Source organism: Vicugna pacos, unplaced genomic scaffold (assembly GCF_048564905.1).
Source record: "Vicugna pacos unplaced genomic scaffold, VicPac4 scaffold_21, whole genome shotgun sequence".
Taxonomy (NCBI): Eukaryota; Metazoa; Chordata; class Mammalia; order Artiodactyla; family Camelidae; genus Vicugna; species Vicugna pacos.
The window spans coordinates 15232092-15248904 of record NW_027328742.1 but is presented as its reverse complement, the minus strand read 5'-3'; the positions used below and the strand labels follow the sequence as shown (position 1 = coordinate 15248904).

The 16813-nt window shown below is 45.1% G+C and overlaps 1 long non-coding RNA gene across 1 annotated transcript; it reads left to right on the top strand.

Annotated features, from left to right (window-relative positions):
• The first annotated feature begins 930 nt into the window (after nt 1-930).
• On the top strand, nt 931-6282 carry LOC140694525 (uncharacterized). Its single transcript, XR_012070141.1, has 3 exons — nt 931-1008; nt 5871-6018; nt 6187-6282. It is a non-coding gene; the product is annotated as an uncharacterized lncRNA (long non-coding RNA).
• The last annotated feature ends 10531 nt before the right edge of the window (nt 6283-16813 follow it).

Sequence of the window (16813 nt, the reverse complement as noted above, 5' to 3'; positions counted from 1 at the left end):
ACCAGGCAACTGGGGCCTGGGGCTGCCTCTCAGTCATTTCTGTGTCCCCATATCTGTCTCATCACTAGCACATATGAGATGCCCAATACAAACCGAACATGGGCTCAGCGACTTGATGAACTGACATTTAGTTTGTTTTCACTTATTAACCAATCAGTTGCCAAATGTGTTTTCACAGCTTAACTAACAGAGAAGATGATTTTATTATTGATTTTTAAATAACTATCCCACGTAAGTGGAATTGTTTAACCAGGGTCCCACAAAGACCCTGAGATGATGGAACTTTACCTGGGGAGGTGTTCCCGGCCCTTTTCCTGTCCCGACTGGTAGGGCTGAGCTGCTGCTGAGCGTCTGACGTGTCTGGGAGAACGGGATGGAGGCAGACTGGGGGAGGCAGGGTTACTTGCCGGGCTAGGTGAGGAGAAGGCGATCTCTGGGTGCACAAATCTTAGAACCTGCGTTTCCTTCTCATCACGTGTGCCTTCCCGAACTCAGCTGTTTTCTCCATCAAAACCCGGCACATGATCTTAATCACTCTGCTACAGTTCACAGGTGAAGCTACCTTGTTGTGCACAGTTTTCTGCCAGGATCTCCCCATTAAACATTTGCTTTGAGTTGTGTTGCTCGGCCCCGCCTGCGCACGGTGGCCGTGAGCTCGCCCGTGCTGGCGAGTCGGGGCGCAGGGCGCCCCCCTGCCTCCTGCTTTGAGCGGCGCAGCGGGAACGCGGTGCCTGTGGAAGAGAAAGCGCCCCCTTCCTGCTGCTCGAGGCGGCCACCGGGTGAGGGCGCATTTTCGTCGGTCTGTCTGAATAGCTTCCATCGTCTTTCCATTTGGCCACTGAAAACGCCAAGTATTCATTGTCTTTTAGAACAAGAGGCCTACTCGGACTTCATGACGGGATAAACGTGGGATTCTGTACGCCATCGCTGGTCAGACTCACCCCGCCCGGCCCGGACGTTCGTCGCAGTCTCTTGTTCTCCCAAGGGAGCCGACCGGCGAGGATGAGGGTAAGTCCGGGGCCAGAGCACAGACTCTCAGGCCGGGGGCACCTTCTCGGCCCGGCAGGACGGCGTCCCAGGTCAGTATTGCCTGTGACGGCCGCGGCGCCTCGAGTGTGACAGGTGGGCCTCGCAGAAGGCCCCCGGGGGTCCGGTGGTTCCTGGAGTGAGTGAGGGGGACTGAAGCAGTAATCTTTTCCTCAAGTGCAGATCTGACAGCTGAGCTCTGTCTGACGAATATCGAGCGCCCGTATCGACCGGCAGAGGTCAATAGCCGGGCTTCGTTATGCTCCGTATTGACCGCTTGGGCTTCCTAAAGGACAAGGAAACGGCCAAATGGGAAAATTTAATTGCACCTGGAGTAAGCTGGGTTTTCTTTAAGGATAATTTAATGGTATATGGCAAATGAAGGCTCTCTTTTGAAAATGTGGTTGGAGGCTGATTTTGCTCTCGTGAATTAATCCCATAGCGATCGTGTTTTAGGGGAATTACGATGACAGGGTTATTTTCACTCAAATGTAGATCTTGACCAAAGTTGTTTTTTATAAACCAGGAGATTGTGCAGCAAAATGGAAGAATCTTTGGCTTTGGGTTCACAGAGATTTGTGACTGAGTTTGGCCCCAAAGTGTTTATGCTCGATGCCATCTTGAACAAGTGTCTTCAGCTGTTTGGTTTTCTTTCTCTTAATAAATAATAAGATATTATCAGTAATTAGAGGACCAAGAAGTCCTCTAACCCAGTCTAATTAGGACTGGTTGTTAATTAATGAGAAAAGTAATTTATGTGGGAAAATACAAAAATGAGATCTGTGCAACACAAAATTTTAATTTTATTTCAAATGTCTAATAGTGCATTCATTCAACAAGCCTTTGGTGCCAGACCAGTGTCAATTTTCTGGATAGGTTTTGCTGATTAGCATGAACTTTCTGACCTAAATCATGCCTATCACGTATTAGATAGACTTCCAGTTTTTATTTGTCAAGTGGGAAATAACAAAGTGCCTCATGTAAGAAACTCAATACAGTGCCCCTTGATACACTTCCAATTTGTCTCCATCTTTCACATTCGTCACATCTACACTTAACTTGGTAGTAATTTATTTGAGCAACTTGCCATTTTCAAGTATCTCCTAGAAATAAAAGCCTCTTTTTGTTTTACATTTTAATATTTAATCAAGTTGCATCATGCTTGACAATACAAGTGCAATGGGTGACGAGCCAATGTGTGGAGGAACCTGGCTGATCCCTGCTCGGGGCACGTCACCCTTGCTAGGAACAGAAGGGCCCCACTCTAGATCCATGCTGCCGCCCAACTGCAAAGATGAGTTGCTGCTGTAATTTTAAATTTTCTAGAAACCACATTAGAAAGGAAAGAGGAAAAGGTGCGATGAATTTAATGATGTCTTATATTTAACCGAACGTATCTTCCATTGATTGCATTCAATTAGGTGATCAATATAAAATGACTGAGGTATTTGCATTCCCTTCTCACATGCAGTCTTCCAATCTGGTACGTACTGTATACCTGAGGCCCATCCCGGTTCCGACTGGCCACGTTGTGAATGTTCAGTGTCCACGTGGGGCTGATGTCCACCACGCTTACCCACCAGTGCGCAGTGTGCCTTGGGCCCTGGTCCTTATTTGTGCCAGAGGAGTGGGCAGCGGTGGTCAATCCAGTGATGCAGGGAAGGGGGACCTGTTGAGGCTGGCGGTGTAGAGCTACCTCATGGGCTTGTCGAAGGATGGGTAATATTAAGAACCAGCCACAGGCGCTCCTCGCCCCAGGTGCGTGCTCTCTACCCTGTCATGTAATCCTCACAGCAGCCCTTGGAAATTTGCGTTGTCTGGAAACCAGGTGAAGCGACTTGTTGGTAATTACAAGCCTAGTGTAGAAGGGAGCCGTTTAAAAGCCACATTTCTCCAGCTCTAAAGGCACTGTTCCAAAAGAAGGTTGGTATTGTTTATTGTGATAATGGTAATGCAGACAGGGTCACCGTGGTAATGATACCTGCAGAGGTCGAGTTCTCCATCTGTGGCCGGTTGTCTCTGATGCGAGCCTTCTGCAACCCCCAGCCGGCAGCAGCTGCGTTGAGTATCACGTGAGCTGGTGCTGTGCAAACACCTCTCTCCCTCCAGACTGGGCGGGCTGCAAGCCGCGTTCCCTGGTTTGAGATCACTCCCAGCACCACCCTCTTGGCCCCGTTTAACAGACCCAGTTTAAATGCTCTCTCCTGCCTGCGGCTTCGTGGACCCTCTGCTTCCCACGCCTCTTCATTTGCTCATATCAGGAGCGGGATCACTCGTTCCTCTCCTGGGGAGGACGCGTTGGCTTCCCTCCTAGACTGTTGTCTGATGCCTTCAACGTGGACGGCATCCTGTGAGCCTTCTCACTGCTGCTTTAACAAATCACGGCACCTTGGTGTCTCTTAAGAACAGAAGTGTGTTCTCTCCTACTTCCGGAGACCAGAAATGTGGGCTGACACCTTCGGGGCTCAGCCAAGGTGTGGGCAGGGCTGCTTTCCCCGGGAGGGGGTCTGCTTCCCTGCCTCTTCGAACTTCTGGTGGCTGCTGGCATTTCTTTGCTTCTGGCCACCATGCTCCAATTTCTGCTCCCTTTGTCTTTGATCTGCAGTCAATCTCTTGGTCCCCATTTTACAAGGACATTGGTGATTACCTTCAGTGTCCGTCCGGATAGCGCAGGGGAATATTCCCACCTGAAGGTCTGTAACTTCGCCACACCTGTCAAGTCCCTTTTGTCACATAATGTGAGCGTCACAGGCTCCAGAATTAGGAGCTGGCTGTCTTCAGGGCTTGTGTTCAGCCTACCACAGGCATTTCGAAGGAAGAGACAATGCTTCTTTGTAGCCTTTGGCACCGCGTTTAGTGTTATGCTTAAAATAAGTGCTTAGCAGGGTCTGTCACCAGTTTTACAGTGGGGCTCACATGGTGAGGTTTCCACGTAGTATGTGGAGCATATGCAGCTTGTCTGATTTGTAGGCAAACGTAGACGTGATGAATAAAAATTGAAGATGGCTGCGTTTAGGAAAAAAAATTAACTTCTAATCCCCAAGAAGTCTCGAGCCCTTTAACTTCTCTTCTTTGAAGACTGAAGGGGAAGGTCCAGTCAAGCATTCCTCGCTGCCCAACTCCAGAGGCCCCGTGCACATCGTATTCTGTGTCTGGTGTTCCCTGGAGGCACGCTAAACGTCAGTATCTTTTTGAATCAGAGTTTCCTGCAGATCTATGCCCAGGAGAGGGATTGCTGGGTCATAGAGCCTATTTTTAGCTTTTTTAAGGAAACTCCAGACTGTTCTCCACAGCGGCTGCACCAAACCGCATCCCCACCAGCAGCGTAGGAGGCTCCCTTTTCTCCACAGCCTCTCCAGCGTTGATTGTTTGTGGACTTTTTAATGATGGCTACAGCAGAGCATGGGGAACAATATTAATACCTCGTAATAGCCTATAATGAAAAAGAATGTGAAAAAGAATACATATATGTGTATGAATAACTGAGTCGTTTTGCTGGACACCAGAAATGAACACAACATTGTGAGCCGATTAAATACTAAAATTAAAAATGCCCCACAGTCTGCACGGGAGCAGACATGCGTGTGCTCCGGACTCACGCAGGGAACGGCGCCGTCACAGGGAGGTGCCATGAGTGTGGCCATGTTTCTAGCACTAACATTCAGTATTGATCTCGATGATATTTAAGGTTCTGTCATGTTGAGAAAGATTTTGCTTGTTTTTCCTTGGCTCTGCCTCCATCTCAGACGACTGTGGCATGGGACGTATTTTGAAAGAAAAACATTTCTGGGGTGGAGGGGACCTGCATGCTGGGGACCTGTGTGGATTTGGGATTGAGGAGGATGATTCCAGGAGGCAATTGAGGTTGAAATCCCAACGTCTGTGATGCTGAAGAGGTATTCTAAACATCCCCCCAACCCCCTGCCCGCAGATAGCCCGCCCTCAGTCTTCACCTGAGTTAGCCATCCCCCCGACCCCGGCCCTGGGCACCCATCTCAGCGGTGACGTTCTCCACCACGGCGTGTTGGTTGCAGCTGCTCCTCTGGTCCTCCTGGCTGTAAGCTTCTGGGGTTTGGGGTTCAGCTGTGTTCCTTCATTAAGCATACCATGTGCCAAGACCTGGGCCAGACACGGTGGATGGTGGGGCAGACAGACAGCATCACAACTTTCGCAGGGCTCACCATTTACCAGAAAAAAAATTCTAATCAAAGCTGCCATTTACTGCGCTTATGATGTACCAGGAGCTGTTCTAAACAGCGTGTGTTAACACACCTAGTCCTTTCAACAACCCCGTGAGGTGAGTTGTTCATATCCTTATTCCGCATGAAGAAACTGAGGCACAGAGAGGTTAAGCAACTCCCCCAACATCACACAGCTGGGATTTGAACCATGGTGGCCTCACGTTAGGACTCAGCTCTTAATCTTTATGCCATAGTGCTTCTTGGCCAGTGATTATGTTACACGTGTCGTGATTCAGGCATGGGCATTACACTGATACGTGAATTTAAGGCCAGTTTTGAGAAAGTGGGGGTGGGGCAGGAATGGGTGAACACTTTGTGAATGGAAGTTCAAAATGCCACTATACTTAGAGGAATATATAGTGGCATATATATTATATAATGGATATGTGGTGAGAGGAATAATAGAGGAAGCCCAGTGGAACCTGTCCCCATTCTGAGAAGCTAAGGATGGCATAGATACGTGTGTATATATAAATTTTTAGTAATATAAAATACATCTAAAATTAGATATAATAAAATATAAATATTTTTCATAAAATATTGAAAGATAATTTTACATACATGTATTTTATATAAAATATGTATTTATACTTTTTCTACCAGTGAAGGAATCCAGTTGAGCAGGAGCCCACAGCAGGAGCGGGAGAGGTGGCAGAAGGGAGCTCTGGGCAGAGGTGATGAAGGCTACAGCCTGGAGATGACAGAGACTCTGCCAGAGTTGAGGGCACAGAGCAAACTGCCGGCTCTGGAGGTGCGAGCATGCGGGTGAGCTCAGAATGCAGATCTTTACCTTTAAAGATTTTAGCACGAATCTCAGCAGAGAACAGACACAAGCGTAACCACTTAATTCATGAATAAATCCATGGGCACGGGATACGTGATATGTTTTGATGTTGGTATTTTTGGATTTTCCCAAAAGTTTCTGACTGTGTGGATGATGAATTGATGTACAGTTCTCACCTACTGCGTCGGGGGAAAACCAGTTTTCCAGGAATCAGGAGCGTCTTCGTGGCACTGCTGCACGCGATGGTCTTTGACTTCTCCACTGGGGGTCAGCGAACCCGCCGCAGCCCAGACCTGTCATCACGGTAGCAGATTATCAGCGCGCCGAGTGTGCAGGTCCTTGTTAACGGAGATTCCTGGCTGACAGAATCCTGCGTGACAGTTCACCTTTCTTCCTTTTCTCCAATTAGTAGCATTTTATTTCAGTATCCATACCCACGACTGCCCTAGAATCAAGAAAAATTCTCGGAATCAACCTTCTAAGTGCAAAGCACAACAAATAAATAAATAAATATAAAAAATAAACAAGGTACGCTCGGGGGCCTTATTTTGCTTTGTTTTTAGCTACCGCAGTACCTGATTATGTTGGATGCTCGAGGGACGGTGGGCAGGGAGCACATGAAAGCCGGCTTTTAACGTTTTCCTTAAAGGAGCCTCAGCGATGAGATGAAACTGCTTCAGAAGAGAAGGGCGCTCTTCAGAAAGCAGGAAGAAGGTAAAAGGGGATGAAATCAAAGTAAGAAAGAAGGGAAAGCATTATAATAAAAGGCTCACACGTACGGGAATGTCATTTGGGCTGAGGGAATAGCCTGTGAGTGAAATGGGGAAATACTGAAGACCACATAAAACAAAAGGCCTTTGAAGAGGGTCTGGCAACCTGGAGAGAAGGAGGCTGTTTGCTTAACAAGAGGGTTTGCGCTCGATCTAAATACTCGTTTAGACTAGATGAAGCAGTGAAATGAAGAATAATTTCCACTCTATTTCGTGTCTGTGGATTGCAGCATTACCTCAAAATCGCTCCTCACACCTGCCATCCAGAAAAGGCTCAACCTTGAACCCTAGTTTAAAGGATCTGATGTGAACGCAGCATTGAATTCAAATTCCAGAACTAACTTTCTGAGAGACCTTAGGCGAATCACAACGTGTTTCTCCCATTTCAAATTCATCCCCTCCTTTGATAATTGGGACTTGCATAGAAGTGTGAATTTAAAACTGAGTCTGAGAAAAATGGGGGGAGATTTGTAAACACTTGTAAGTGGGAACTGGAAAATGTCTGTGGCTTCAGTTCTACAAAGGCCATATAGCAATGTGGACGTGTTGAAGGTCATGAAAAAGGGAATTCAAATTGTACTTATATTATGACTACAACTAAGGAGAAAAGAGGAAATAATTGATATGGTAGAGACAATGACTGTTTTTTTTCCTTTGTATCATTTTAACATAATTCATACAATTAAAAAAAATGTTAGAGTAAAAGATAAATTGACACACAGAAATTCAGATGCAGAGAGGTTGTCTCCTTCCTACAGTTTGTCAAGTCCTCACTTCACACATAGTTTGAAAATACATAAATGACAGATTTCTCAGACCACAGTATCTCAGACTGCAGTACATCAGAGGCAACCCCAGCCCTGACACGGGAGAGATGAGATTCCTTGAGATGGAACTGCAGACAAAGCCACGTATTACCATGAATTTATCCTTCTTGTTTATACCCATTTCTATTAACAGTCCTTCTGCCCCCAATTTCTGTGCTTAATCAAAGCCCAGATCACGCACAGAGGATCCCCTTGGGAGCTTATGCTGAGTAGCTCTAGGAAGGTGTGTTTCTAAGTTATCTCCCCTCTTAAGGAGCTATTCCTTTGTCTTAAGAATCTCCTTTCTTCAAGGTCTTCTTTGAAAATGTAAATAATCCTGGGAGTGGCAGTGTAGAAAACCACCTGACCCTTCATGTGAATGAATTCTTCAATCTGACATTAAGAACACTCTGCTTCTCGCTGTCTTAACTCTGAATCTGTTGCCTGGACCGCTCTCCTGGCTGTCCTAACCAGCCTGCCTACCTCCCAAACTCCTCCTCTGTCACTAGCTCTCTTTCCAAAATTCAGATTAAGTGTATTATTTACTTTCTAAAGCCCATCGCCTATAGCCTTTTTTTTTTCAAATCGAGGTCACAGTCCATTGGGTGGGTTATAACAGACCTTCACAAAATGAAATAGGATAGAATCAAATAGGATAGAAATATCCATGCTTCACACATTGAAAGGGTAAGTTATGTCATGTAAAACTTGTATTTTAGTGATTACGCACGCATTTGAGCTGGGCTATGTAGGAAGCGTGTCCTTCTGTGCCTTGTGGTCGGACATTTGAAAGCCACTGGCCTTTAGGGTGCAGGCCACACCCCGGTGGCTTATGGAGCTTTTCCCCCGTGGCCTCCTCTCTGCCGTCCAGCTTTGTCCCTCCTGCCCCTCATTCTTTTAAACCTGTGATCTGACTGCCTTATGCTCCTGTCAGCTCCCTGGACGTGTTCTACGTCTTGGTGTCTCTACCCCATTTCTCTGTTTGGTGAACCTTTAGGATCTGGTTCAAATATCAACCTCTCTGTGTTCCTCTTGGGTAGAATTAAGCACTTCCTGTTGCAGTTTGGATTTCTCGCTCTCAGAGTGCTCACCGCCTCCCGTGATGGTTAGTGTGTCCTTTCTCTGCAGGAAGGCTCTCCTCGGAGAAGAGCTCTGTGCTGTTGTGTCAGGCTCTCAGTGTCTGCTCCGCCAGCGAAGCAGGAATCCAAAGGAAATGATAACTCTTATAAAGTATAGAAAAGATATTTTGGCTTCCTAATGATGGGATTTTGAGGAAACCTTGAAGAAAGCAAAATAATTAAGGCAGTAGATTGGGAGAGAATTTCTTCCCAGCTAACAGTGGTTGAGAATTCTGTGGAGGAGTAAGAGGTCAAGAAGGTAAACCGTGATGCTTAGCTGATGGTGAATAGCTTTTACATAAAACACTCATTGTCTTTAATCCAAGTCAGAGATGCCTGTTATGTTCAGTGTTTTCACTGAGCATTTAATAGAAAGGTCTGTGGCATAAAACGACTGGCCATAATCACTGACAGACTGGAAACTACCCAATGAATCTTGTTATCTTCAATATTTTTGGCAATTTTACCATTTTTTACATATTTTTCCTTAGGTGGCAAATGTTATTTTGTTTACTTTTCTTTCCAATTTTTATTGTTTTGGGTATAAAAATTAATTTTTTATTTTAAAAAATGTAAAGACTTTCTAAATCTCATTGTTGATTTCCCCTGAGGATGGAAATTAGCACAGAGCTGACCAGTAACCACTTCTGCCCCCGACAAGCTCAATCCAGATCAGAGCGTTCGCCCCCTGGCACCTGCGCGGGGCCCATCCCGCCCTTCACCGGAGGTGTGTGTGTCTGGGTGTTCTCACCTCTGTCGCTGACACGTGCTTCTCCTTCCGGTCCTGCGTAGTGCTGATCATCGGACCTATGGTTTACTTAATTTGAATTGAATGAAGCAGAACTGGATTAATTCCAGAGGGAATCAGGATTAATAAGGACAAAAAGCTTGTGTTCCAATTTTATTGTAATAAAAGCCTGGTGCAGATTAGAGCCCCAATGCCGCATATTGCTCCATGCAACTCACGTTCAGGGGAAAGAAGCCACCGTGAATCTCCGGTAGAAAAATGTCTCTTTCTCTTTCTTGACATCATAAAACGTTTATAAAACATGGCGGCACTTCTGCCTTGACTTTTCCTGTGCAGTTTTCATTCGCCGTGGATTCCTTCTGGCCCCCGTTGGCTGTTGCGGCTTTTCAGCGTTCCCTCATTTCCGTCTCCTCCTTTGTGTTTCTCTGCAGGTTTTCCTCTTCCTCCTCTTTTCCATTTCCTCTGTTCTCCTTTTCTCTTTCCTCTCTTTCCACCTCGCAGTGTTGTTTCAGCATGCTGTAAACTCATTCACTCCCCAAGGGCAAAAACAGCTATCTGAGCAACACTTTGTCAGCATAATACATTTACAGAATGCATATTTATGAACCTTTGAGCTTTTATTGTTCCACAGGGCAAATAAAAAACATGAAAAGTAGCAATATAGTGTTTCAAAGGTCCCTCAAGGAAAACAAAAGTAGCTGGAAATAAATTTAGAAAAAGGTTCTTCGGTAAAAACAGAGCCTTGAATTGGTGCTTGCAAAAGGTTGACTAGGAGGACCCATTTTTGTTCTTCCTCCTAAACTAAGACCTCGGAAATTTTAAACTTTTTAATAGGTCTAGCCTCTCACGGTTTGGAAAAGAAAAATGATTTTAAAGGAGGATTGGACATAAATGTTTACAATCCAGAGAATCTTAAAACAGCATGTTGCATTTGGCTGTAATAAAAAGTAGGGAGGGAGGGGGACTTCAATTGGAAAGCCCAACTTACCTCCAAATTACAAGTTTGCCTTCCAGCTGGAGTCTTGGACTAAATTAGCCAGACTAAAGAGCTTGGGAGTAGAAATGAAAAGCTTATAAAATGTCTTTTGATAGTCTAATTTGAATTGCTCTTAGCAGAGTAATTAAATTCTCATTGTGTTCCCCAACTCACCAAAATGAATAGGTTATTATTAATATTTAATGCCTGGTGGGGAAGTGGCCACATATACCCTCCACCACTACGTCCAGACAGAGTGGGGTAGCCTGGAGAAGGGGAGCGTTCTGAAGATTTCCAAGGGGGACGCTATGCCCCAAACCCTGACTTAGATGTCAAGAAGCAGGAGTGGGGAGGTCTTTTCAGAATCATCTGTCCTTCAGTACAGTTTATTTATTGATGCTCTGTACTTCAAGCTCTCAATAAATGGCATATCCCCAAGAGTTGTATCTCAAAGGCATGAAAGGGAGCCTCCGATTTTGGGGGTCTTGCAGTTTGAATAGTTAGGAATGGAAAATTCTATAGCAATGACCCCAAAGTCATCCTTTGATCACTGGGCAAATAGGTTCTGGTGATGAGCTATGCTTAAATTAGCGACAGAGCTCCAAACGGAGAATAACATGAAACTAGGTTCTAAATTCCATTTAAAGTGGGAAGAATTGTAGACATCTTGAACTGAGGACATCATGGTATTTAATTTCCATTGGAGAATGTGTGCTGAAGAATGGCGGATCCCTCAGGACCCCAGTAGTTAAGTTACTAGAAAGTGACAACATGGATGACATAAACTTGCCCTTACAAAGAGTTCTTTAATGAATGGAACTCGGACACTATACCATTGGCTTTTATTGAGGATGTTGCAAAAATAGGACTTTTTGACATTTGTGGATGTTACCCTGTCCCTTAGTGTTTCCTTTATGAAGATTCAGGGAAGGAATTTTTCTTAGTCCTTTCCAAAATCTACCCTCCTGGATTGCTGGCTAGATTTTGGCTGATGCAATGTTGCCTTGGCTGCCAGGTTGCTCAGGGTCAAATTCACAATGTAATTCTGAAAATATGTATGTCTCTACGTGATTCACCACATTTATTATTATTGACACTGGTTTCACCTTATTTTTTGACCTTCATTTTCTTTCTATCCAACTTTTTCCAACTGTTATTTTTTTAAAGTCTTGATTGCATTTTTAAATAAACTCTCTCAGATTCTCTTTGAAGAAAATGTGACCCAATTCACAAGAATAATCGAACATTTTAATTTTTAGGACAATTTCCTAACTTAATAATAATATACAAGACTTGCAATACTTGCAAGTTTATTTCAAGCCTTCCTAATAATTTTTAATTTCACTGTCTCAAACTGACATGATTTTCCATCATAATGGAGAGGAAGAATGTACAAAGATGTCTCAAATCACAAGCAGTCCCCAAATAATTTATTTGTATTTGGCTGGAAATAGGCATTGCCATTTACTTACAACTCTGAGTTCATCTGAGTTCTCATTTAAAAATTTCAAAAAACAACCTTTAAACCATTATACAACCCTGACTTAGGAGGACTTGTAAAATTATTCCAGTAATTTCTGTTGCCCTCGGTTTAGCAAGCCCCTTCCTCTTTCCCACAAAGGAGGGGAATGGTCCAGACTTTCAGTGCACACGAATATCCTGAACTGAACTGACATCTCTTTTTTTCTCTCTCTCTTTGTTACTGATGTGGCTTAAACTTCTCCTAGTTTAGCGGAGAAAATTTTTTGTCTCAAAGTTACTGACGAACTGCAAATTACTTGCAGGAATCAAAGCCAAAAGTGAAAAATATTAACTAAGGACAAGCTGCTTAGTTACACCAACAAGAACCTGAAAGCATCAAATTCATGTTTAAAAGGCATATAAGCAGAAAAAATTTTTCTCCAGTGTGATTCTGTTATATTTGACATGTGTGTGTGTGTGTGTGTTCTTACATTTAGGACAGTTTCTGCCCGTGTCATCCAAGCATTTTTAAAAATTAAAATTGGATCAGAATATAACATCCATGGCTGTGTGACCAATAAATTGTACACACAGCATGTTTTCCTGCTTTTTTGAAATTGCGTTAATTTATTTACCTCTTTTCACACAGAGTTCATATATTATAAATCACAGAGACGTTTCAGGGCATGACAGACCCTCATTCCTGAACAGGATGGTCTCTCATGCATAACTTTCTTTGATCAACAACTCAAGCCAAATGAGTTTAGGGTGAAAAGAACATGGAACATATTTAACCCGGGAAGACAGCAGCACACAGACTCTGTCATTTGGTGGGAAAAATGTCTATTGTCTGCTTGGTGCTTTGTTTCCACTCCTCATGAAAACAAGTCGCTCTCGCCATAGGGCATGTCTAAAAGGTTTTAAATCTTGTGAGATTCAGTCATTCTTTTTGTGGCTCATAAAAATAAACTCTTGAACTGATTTTAGAAAAGATCTATTTAAAGGCTCTGAAGTGCTTTTTGATTTAGTTCTTGGAAAATCAACCCAACTGGTATCCATCTATAATTCTAAGTTAAAAGGTGAAGGGTTTTGAAGGGACCACCTGTGGTAGGATAAGTGACTATTTATCCACACAGAAATTCTTGGCTGGAGATATTATAAAATCTACTTTTATAAAAATATTACAGATATTTCAACCCTTGATGGCTTAGAGGAAAGTCCGTAACTGGATTGTGATCAAGAGAGTGACTGACGACTTTAATGTTGACTAGAATATAATTCCAGAAGCTAGATGCAACTCTATCATAAATTTAAATGTTTTAGGTCGATCTGATTTTTCATGCTTTTGAGAAAAGGTTTATTTTTACTTCATCACCCAGTATATAATCTTTATGATTTATGCAATATTAAGTGAGTCTTTCGCTAGTGAAGTTCGTTGATGTAATGTTTACCAAATTCTTATTAGACTAAAACCTAAATGGCATCTTCTGTATATTTAACATGAGTCTTGGCCAGAATTTTATTGGAATGTCTACAGTTTGATAATATATTGGCATGATAAAACAGCCATTTTTTTGTTTGAGTGAGCCTCATTTAAAGAAACCACCCAATTTATGTAATTACATGGAGAGTTTTAAGTCATTCCAGCTTCTCAGGTAAATAATACAATACACACGTCTAAAAAAGTGGAAGGGCTAATTGCGTTTGTATCAGAGAGGTAATGTTTCATTTACAATTAATACGTTTGAGTGTCTTAGATAAAACGATTTTCTGTAAAATAAACTTAGAGTTGAAAATGAAGATAAATCTCAACTCGAATCGTTATTAAATTTTATTTAATACTTTATTTGATCAAAAGTTTCAAAGACTCTGTCATTCCAGGAATGTTAAAATTAATTCTTTATAAATGGAAGACTATGATTTAATCAGTTTGAAATAGCTTTCTTGCTCTAATACATGAAAGATCCCAAAATATTTTCAACCCTTTGTTGTCATGAAACTAATTCTTTAGTTTTAATTGTGAATTCCATTGAAGAATAAAACTGCCCTCACCATAGATTTAATGTTTTATTATATATTTAAATGTATTTATACTTTTGATCAACTCGTGTCTGAATTATGATACATTTAATTTTTAAAATATTTTGTGTGGCTGTGCAAGCAGGGTTTTCTTTTGACCGGTGAGAGTTCCTTATCTCATGGTGATTTCTGAATGTTCTTCTACATAATTTTTCACCAAACTAGTTCAAGACCAGTTAGCTAAACTCCTAATATTCAGAAACTGATTTTTCTGGTTACGGATTAGTCAGCGTTTTCGACACAGCTCATCGTTTCTGATGGCCGGTTTTCAGCTTTCTGCCTGTGCGTCTCTCCAGCCGTCCTTCTGTCTGCTCACTCTACACGACCTACTCTGTCCCCATGGTGCGCCCTGCTGTCGGGGCTCTGCTGCTCAAGGCAGGCACACGGCCTCTGTCCCGGTTTCCTTCATCTGGAGGTAGACGGGCAAGGCATCATCAGACAGTGACTTGCGCTCCACTGGAGCAGGGGGGTTGGAGGCCCTGAGACTACTGGGTGGGAGGAGCTGAGCGGCCACGCTGGGGAGGGATCGGGGCAGCATCCCGGGAGACTGGCCTTTCCGTTCAGACTCGAGGGATGGGAGTCGTTGGCCCGGGGGTGGGGATGATGGGTTGGTGGAACAGCACTCCTGGCCCAGGGAGCAGGGTATGAAAAGGGACAGACCTGGAAAGGGGGCTGGCCCTCACTGTGCGTTAAACTCGGGGACGGGGAGGTGGCTGCAGTGACAGTGGCCTGTCAGAAGGACAGGGAGGGGCAGTGCCTTCAAGGGTCCACTGGTTGTGTTTCGCACAGAGGCTCTCTCAGAAGGCTTGGGGGAGGGAGCGGAAAGGAAGTTACCCTCACTGGATGAAGCACTTCACTAAGAGATTCCATCAGCACGGAGACAACCGCTCTGAAACAGTGCTTTCCTCTCCTGTGGTGATGGCCTTCCACCTCCAGTCTGACTGTCCCCCTCCGCCTCCACGGTCTTGTGAGAACATCTCTGTCAGGGAGAAAATGCAAGGGAGGTGGCTCTGGGCAGGTAGCTGTCAGTCAGCCTGTGAGGGGACTGTAGGCATTGCTCTTCTGTCACACTTTCCCTTCGTCACCCGCGGTCAGTGCCCCCTGCTCTGCCTTCCAGCACCCAGACCTCTAACGCCACCACCTCTCCGCACCCTGGTCCCACGTCCCCTCCAATGAACACTTCCTGTCACTGACTATGTCCAGCTCCTACTTTCAAGTGGTTGAGAATGAGTCAGAGCAACGGTGATCAGCCACCGTTTACTCACAGGACACACGCAGTAGGCGGTGTTCGGATGCCTGGTGGATGGGGTACCCAGCTATCTTTCTGGACTGAGTGCATGAGAGGCAGGCTTCATGGTAAGTCAGTTTCTGTGAACTCACTGGAATTCAGCCCCCTGATTTACAGAATTTCCACAAGAATCTTTGAGTGTTTGAAATGCATAGTCCTTGTACCTGGCAATTCCATTTTTAAGAAATTATCTTTCAGAAATACTCCCATAGGTGCCTAAGGATTTATATGCTGGCACGTGAGTTGCAACTTTTTCTGTAATTGTAAACATCACAGACCAATGAAACGCTCACCAACAGGAGACTGAGTCCATTTTTACAAAAGCCTGACTGCTTAACTAAATTCACTGAAAAAGACTGGGGAGGGGGCACTTCAGTCCTCCAGTGCTGATTGCCTCTGGAGATGCCTGTGGGTGTGGAATGAAAGGATGGCAAAAAGGGCCTTCCATGCTTTATTCCGTGGGCATCCATTTATGACAAAGGTCAGTACAAGATACCCTTGTCCCCTGTCCCTCCAAACGGTGGCCCTTCTGGCAGCGAGACCAGCCCGCGAGGGAGGCATTTTGGGAGGAAAGCTCCTGTCGGCACCCGTGCGTCACCTGGTGGGGCAGCGCCTGCTTGTCCCCCTGCATGGCCGTGCCGGACTAGGGACAGGACCCGGGGGGACAGACAGAGGCTGGGCTGGGAGTGAAGTTCGCGGAAAGCCCCTCCTCCGCTGCGCTGAGGTCAACGCAGCCTGGGCAGGTAGGGCCCCCCGGCGTTGCCCCCCCCGCCTCGGTGAGGGGTGAGGCAGCTTCCACGGAGCTTCTCGCTGGGAAGGGGGCGGCCAGGACTTGAGGCTCGGTCTAGCGAACCGCGTGCAGCTTGGCCCCGGGGCCCCGGGAAGAGGCTTGGCAGAGGCAGCTTGGTATTTGGGGTGCGGATGGTGCTGGGAAGACTAGCTCAGCTTTCGAGTTTCCTTGAAAAAGAAGAAATTTTATTCAACAAACAAACATGTTTTTATTGGCTCTGAAGGGGCCAGTGTGAACCAGTTTCAGGAGGCCCGGGAGGCCTTCCCCGGGGCCCCAGTGCACGGGGACACTCAGTGTCTGCGGCCTTCCGTTAACAGCGAGCGTCTTCAAGGGAGAAACGGCCATGCTCTCCCTCCTGTCTCTACCCTGAGCCTGGCATAGCGCAGCATGTGGTAAAACACCCTGAATCTGCTGAAGTCGTCTCCTCTAGTTTAGTCTAGAGCAGGTTGCAAATATGGGAAACATAACTTGCAAGATCTGGCTAATGTCGTGAGGCTGAAAGCAAGCAGGCGGTTGGCCCTGGGTCACCCTGGGTTCCGGGCTCACCCGCGACACTTATGAGGTGTACGTCCTCGGATAGTTCAAACCCTCAGAGGCCCGGCTGTCTCAGACGTCAGGTGGGGATACTGAGATCAACTTGCAGGGCTGGGATCACCAGGAGAGACAGTATCACCATCAGGAAAGGACCTGGGACCTCGCAGAGGCCCCGTCAGCGGGAACTGTCAC